This window comes from Arachis stenosperma, chromosome 7 (assembly GCF_014773155.1).
Source record: "Arachis stenosperma cultivar V10309 chromosome 7, arast.V10309.gnm1.PFL2, whole genome shotgun sequence".
NCBI lineage: Eukaryota > Viridiplantae > Streptophyta > Magnoliopsida > Fabales > Fabaceae > Arachis > Arachis stenosperma.
The window spans coordinates 71,432,297-71,439,511 of NC_080383.1; positions in this window are offsets into that span (position 1 = coordinate 71,432,297).

Consider the following 7,215-nt stretch of genomic DNA (forward strand, 5'->3'; position numbering starts at 1 on the left):
CATGTGTTTTCTTGATGTTCTTCCTTAGATCTCTTGCTTAGCCTGACTTGTGAGCCAAGAATCTTCAATTCCCAGAACGTTTAAGGTGAGGAATCCCTTCCTAACATGTTGATTAAGGTTTGGTCAGTTGAGGTTTTATGGATTCAAAGTTGTTCTTGATGTGTTTTAGGAGGAAGAAGTGTAAAAGGAACACCTAAAAGCATATCCAGATTTGAGGCAGCAAATCAAGGTAGGATTTGGTAAAATTAATCTTGATTAATTTTGTTTGAGTTGTGTGATTATGATATGGTTTGGTTATGCTTGAAATTGATTGTTTATATGAGTGTTTCTTGTTGAAAATTTGGTGAAAATTTGATGAAATTTGATGAAATTCAAGCTATGAACTTGTGTTCTTGGGAAGCTGGGAAAAATGAACCCTAACCCTTTAAATTTGGGTTGAATTTGTGTTGTAATCAACGAGAAAATATGGGGCTTTAGTGGCTGCAATTTTATTTTGAATTATGATAAAAATTGGTTGCTGAAAACATTGAAAAATACGTAAAAACAGAGAAAGAATCTGAAAAATTTACGAAGAACACAAAGAACACTTTGAATGTGATGAAGAACATTGAAGAACACCTTTTAGATCTTAAAAAGGGCAAGGTTGTAATTATTTTAGTGTTTGAGGGGTTATTTTGTAATTTCCAAAAGTTAGGGTGGTTAAAGTAGAAATATTAAAATGGTAGAAAGTGAATTTTAAAGGTTAAAAGTTAAAGAGGGGTAATTTTTGAAAATTTAATTAAAAATAATATTTTAATAAAAATAATAAAATAATGTAGAAAATGCAATTTTTCATAAAAGCTTTAGAAAGACAACTTTAAGCACAGAATCTGATAGTTACCTTCATAAAATACTTAAGGAGTGGTAATAACATATTTGTGAGGTAAAGATAAAGGAAAGATAAAAGGTTGAAGAAAAGATAAAAATCAAAGAAAAAGTCTGTAAGGTTTTAATGACAAAAATAAATAGAGATTAGCGAACGAACTAGGAGCAACATAGTTAGTTTTTGAGTTGCGCTTAGGGTTAGGTATTATATGAAAAGTTAAACTGTTTTAGTATAGACTTAATGAACCTATACTTGAGACAGGCTAACTATTCATACCGAAATTTACATAAGCTTTAAATACATATGTTAAACAGAAAAATCAGAGCCAAGTAAAGAGACACAAAGAAAAGAGGAACAAGAGCAGAGTAAAGAGACAAAGAGAAAAGAGTAATCAGAGCAGAGTAAAGATTCAAAGAGAACAGAGTAATATGATAAAGAGATGAGATAACAAGCAGAGGGCCTATTAAAAGGTCATTTGTTGCATTAAATCAACTCTAGAGACATTTGTATGTTCATCTGCTGCATTGAAGCAGTTAGATAGATGGTGGTACGACCACTAAGAATACTTTCCTGGGATACCTTGCTATAATGCTTTCTATAAGACAGATGTTGCTTATAGAGGTATCGAGATCAGTGTGCTCCTGTAAGACAAAGGTTGCTTACAGTGAGTGTGCTATTGCTCCTGTAAGACAGAGGTTGCTTACAGTGAGTGTGTTGTACTCATGTAAGACAGATGTTACTTACAGTGAGTTTGTTGTGCTCCTGTAAAACAGAGGTTGCTTACAGTGAGTATGTTTGGCATATATAGGCTAACAAGTTCCACCCTGCAAGACAAATGGTGCTTGCAATGGGTATTGCCAACAGGAAAGCCTTATCCAGATAGAGGTTGCTAGGTAACGTCGGGAGCGGGTATGTAACCGATAAATGAGCTCATTACCTGCACTAGGGCTAGACATGCATCATACTTGGTTGTGCATTTCTTCTATTATGTTTGTTGTATGAATGTATACTTTCTTTGTTTGTATTCTATTCTTTGTATTTGTATTTTATTTTCTTGTATTTTTTTGTTTGTGTTCTGCTTTCTGTTTTATCTATTTTTTCTATTTATTTGTATCTTCTATTTACTGCTTCTCTGTATTCTGCTATTTATTTGCTAAACAACACAGAATTAATGAACTTAACAAATAAACCCGGCCCTACTAAGAACTCCCCACTTCTTATCCCTTCTCTCTCCTTTCCCCCTCCAGATGGAAGCAAGAGTATCCTTCCATAGTCCACTGATGATTGTTCTGCAAAAAGGTTATGCTCTGGGTAGTTTTTGAGTTTAGAGCGAGATTCGTTTTTTGTTTATATGTATATACTGTGAAACCAGCCAACGTTTGCACCCCGTTCGTATGCGAACTTTAACCTAAATCCTGTGTACGAGACTCCTGTTATGTGGCTACGTGATGAAGTACCAGTGAGACGTCATATGACAACATATGATCGTGCAGAGAAGTAGTAGACGATCTTCCACCTTTTGATGACGTTCTACCTGATTTGAGTTTTGAAGACCTAGAACGTACTTTCCCTCGCTTTAGTAGTTTAGAAGGATTAGGTGAATATAGAGTCTAGACTAGCCTGGGTGCCAGCTTAGGAACTTCTTGAACAGGTCAGGGCCTGGGATGTTGTATGTATATATATATATATATATATATATATGTATATACATATATATATACATATATATATATATATACATATATATATATATGTATATATATATATATATATACATATATATATGTATATGTATATATATATGTATATACATATATATATATATGTATATATATATATATATGTATATAGTTATTATCTAGCTATATCTAAGGGTGTTCTAACTAAAAGTCTATACTCTAATAAAGGCTGGATCACTAAATGTTGTCAACTACTTGTGATGTATTTATATGGGTTGTTTATAACTATTTTATCTGTTATCAGTTGTGAATTGATTATGAATGATTCCGTCTATTAATCCAAACGTTTTCAAAAAAAAAGTACCTTGCAAAATAACTACACTTTTAACAACGAATCAGGCTCATATAATAAATAATAAATACTAATTAGGAAGACAAGTTGGTAGCGCTCAGTTTCTAATATGATCATGACGTACTAGAATTTTGGTCATTACAGCCCATACAAGGACCGTAGCAAGAGGCTGCTCCACCACCTCCACAGGATATTTTGGAGATGCCTCAAGGGATGTACTTCTCTCTCCGTGGCTACCGGGATCAGTTGATTACATCTTTGGGGGAGATGACATCATCAGTTGATCAGCTAAGGCTGGAGCAGAAGAGGCAAGGGCGTGACATTGAGGAGCTTAAACGCTCCAGAAGATTCCCCGGAGGAAGTAGTAGCCGCCATCACTGAGTTGGTCTAGTTTTATTCTCCCTATCTTTATTTTATTTCTGTTTTCCTAGTATTTCATTATGTATCTATTTTCTATTCTAGTTGCATGATCACTTTTAGGATTTCTTTGCTTTCTAGTCTAGTAGTAGTTTCTTTTCTGTTTTATTTAAAGATGTCTTATGTATTCCGCATCAAGATTAAAAAGAAAAATTTATTGAAAAAGAAGAAGTAGGATGCACAAGATCTTGAGTTATATTATGAGTTATTCTGATTACTTTGATGTGGTGGCCTTATCTCTATTTTCTAAATGTATGAATTAACTGTGCATATTTGATCTTGAAGTTGAGTATATTGGTTCTTGAGGAATAGAAACTTAGAGAAATATTATTAATTCTCTGAAAATAAGAAAAAGATTGATTCTTGAAGCAAAAGAAACAACAAAAAAAAACTTTAAAAGAAAAATCACAAGAAAAAGGTAAAAGACTTTGAGCATCAATGATAATGATTAGGAGGGTCAAAATTGATCTAAAAACTCAAAAGAGTGGTTTCCCCTAACCATATGCATGTGGTGTGAAAGTGTTAAGTAACCCTTGAGACTGAATACTTAAAGTCGTGACCCAATGCTGTTAAAGAGTACGCCTAAGGCTCTGATCACTATTGTCTGGGAATAAAAGCAAAGCGAAAGTCGAACCCAAAGAGTTCCCCCAGTTAAATGCTTGTGGTGTTTGTGTATCAAGTTAAGCTTGAAGACAAAAAGTTTAGAGTCACAGCTAGGCTCAAAGGTGCAAAGCACAAAAAAAAAGAAAAGCTGTATTCAAGAATCAACAAAGAGCCTAAAAAAGAGAATAAATAATATCATTCGAGTTCTAGTTCTGAAGGATGCCAAAGTTTCTAAGCTTCAAAGGATAGTGAGATGTCAGAGCTATTCAGAAATAGAGTGTTGATAGCTCAATTCAGTAATTAGACTTGAGCTTAATTAACAACTCGAATCTTGTGTATCTTCTCTTCCTTGGTCTTATATTGTTTTTGGTTGCTTGGGGACAAGCAACAATTTAAGTTTGGTGTTGTGATGTGTGAGCATCTTATACCCTTTTTCTAGTTTTTTTTTTTTTATATTGTTTTTAGTTAGATTTTATTAAGTTTTATTATATTTTAGTGCAAAATTCACCTTTGGATGCTACTTTGAGTTTTCCTTGTGTTTTTTTTTTGTTTTAGGTAAAATTCGGAGCAGTTTGGAGAAGCCTGGAGCAAGAAAGGAAAATATTGACAGCTCTCCAATGGGCGCTGAACGCCAGACGCCCAACCTGGCATTCAACGCCAGCAAGGGAGCAAGGAATTGAACCAGAATGCACTCCCCTTCTCTAGTGTTCAACGCCCAATCCTGGTGCTGAACGCCAACAAGCAGCTCGTTTCACATGCTATTGGGCCTCCAAAGTGGATTTAGCACCTCTTAGGCTTATCTTATCTTTGTAATTTTTATTTTAAAATAATATCTTTTAGATTTAGCATTCATTATTAGGTTACTATTTAAAGGAGAAGATCAATTAGGTTTAGTATCATAAAAATCTTCTTCCTTTCGCATCTTTTCAGAAACCTATTTTTTCTTTGTAAAGTTATGAGCAACTAAACCTCTTGGTTAAGGTTAGAAACTCTGTTTATTTCTATGGATTAATATTATTACTTTTCTATTTTAATATATTTTTGATTCAATTCTAAGGCGTGTCTCGTTCTTAATCTAATGAAACAGGGTGGAACGGAAGTATGGCCCCTTTTTCTACATGAGTTCTTGTGAAACTCTGACAAAGGTCACCTGAACTACAGCTTGAGAACACACCTCCTATACGGCTAATCCAAAACTCGTTGGGGACATGAGAACATCTGTTCAGCCGGATCTGGGGTGATTAGGGCCTTTGTGGTATAAACAAGTTTTCTGAACTTCACCCTTCAATTCGAATTGAATGATCACTGACCATAGCGTTTGATAAGGATTAGAGGAGATTAAATTGCTAAGAAATTAAGTAGCAAGTAAATAACTAAGTAAATGACAACTATCTTACAATTTTTTATAGAAAATAATAGTTCTAAGTTTGAACAAGTAGCAAGGCAAATGAATGAATTGATTGGGACAGTCAACGGTAACTATAAGGCACCAAATTCATTAAGTGGTCACCAATCTCATTTGAGAGATCGTCAATTACTCATAATAGTTAACAGGAGACAAAACCTTGATGATGTAGTGAATAATGCACGGAAAAATTAGTTTGCCTAATATAACATTGCACAAGGTGATGCGCAGAATATTACATAAGATGTTGAGTATATGTTAAATACGGTAGGTTTCAACAAAACGTTGACTCACCAGTCACCAACCATAATCTATATCTCCTTTTCTTGATCATGTGTTGCAAATAGAACTCCATAGATGAGTCAAATTCCCAAAATCACTCACTAAATTTTCTGGAGAAAGTGGTGAGTCGACTGTCGAGCATGTGGCTCACTACACAGTCGAAATCGGAGTTCTAACTAGCAATGAGCAAATTAAAATGAGATAATTTTCTTCTTTTTTGACTGCGAATATTTTCACTTGGTTTTCAAATTTGCTACCCAAGTCGATCGATTCATGGAAACGGTTGGAGTAGAGTTTTTATGATTAATTTTTCAGAGGAGAACTAAAAGTTACACTCTCTGATTTATTCTCAATAAAAAAATCCAAGGCAGAGACGATGGACGAATATCTTATTCAATTAAAAAATATGAAACATAAGTGTTATAACTTGATCCCAGAGCCTAAAATTGTCATGATATTGATTAATGGGCTTGACTTTAAAATTAGAAAAAATCTAGTTAACCAACAATTTATTGACCTTACTCAATTAACAGACAATGTTTGACAAATCGAAATGTTATAAAAAGAAAAAGAGCAAGAAGATGAGAACCTTTCTAAAGAAGAAATAGTAGTTTTTGTTGATTGTGTGATGTATTTTAACTTGGAAGTCGAAAATAATGTACTTACAATCGAAACAAAAGACAAGTCACATTTTATGCTTCAAGCTCTTAACCTTGTCGAGGAAAAGATATTCCCAAAGAAAAAAAATTACTAAAATAAAGTTAAGATTTTCTTACAAGACTCAAGATACGAAAGTTGGCAAAAATCCTTATGAATTGATCTTTGAAACCAACATATTCAAAGTAAGGCTAATATGTCCTAAGACTAGTGAAGATTTTTAGACTTTCTAAGCCGACAAAGAGAGTCGAAAATGATTATGACTATGTGCAATAGGTGCATTGCAAAAAAAAAAAAATAGTAGCCAACAAACAATCAAGATAAAAGTCACACTTGTGAAAGTTAATGTAAAAGATGATGATCAATTTAAATTTATTTTTGGATTGAATTCAACGGTGGTTTTGAAGTTTTTCATGCTTCTTAATCAAAATCGAAGACATCCAAAACTTTGAGGGGCATTTTTGTGCAAAAGATTTGGGACAAATGGTTGACATCGGAAAGAATTCAACAGTTAAAGTCAAAAATCATATATGCATAAAAGCACACCGTGGTTGGAGAAAATAAGAATGAGTTAAGTTTAGTGGTCAAGTTACCTTATGCTTGGTATCCAAGTTTACTTGAGGTTCAAGACTACTTGAAATCCAAGTTTACTTGAGGTCCAAGACTACTTGAAATACAATGTTATACCAATTAGTTTATAATTTTTTTTTCTATAAATAGGACTAGTTTCAATAAGTTAGGGGAGCTTTCATGCATTCACACACTCACTCAGTCTAACAATTCCTAATCACACTGACGCACGGAAATATGAGTCACGAGTCCATATAAATATTGGAAGACTCTATTTTTCTTTTAATTCTATCTTTGCTTTCTATTATTTAAATTATGTCCTTTTCATTCAAGGCCAATTTCTGTATATTTTAATACAAGTCTTGTAATTTTTAATTCTTGCTTT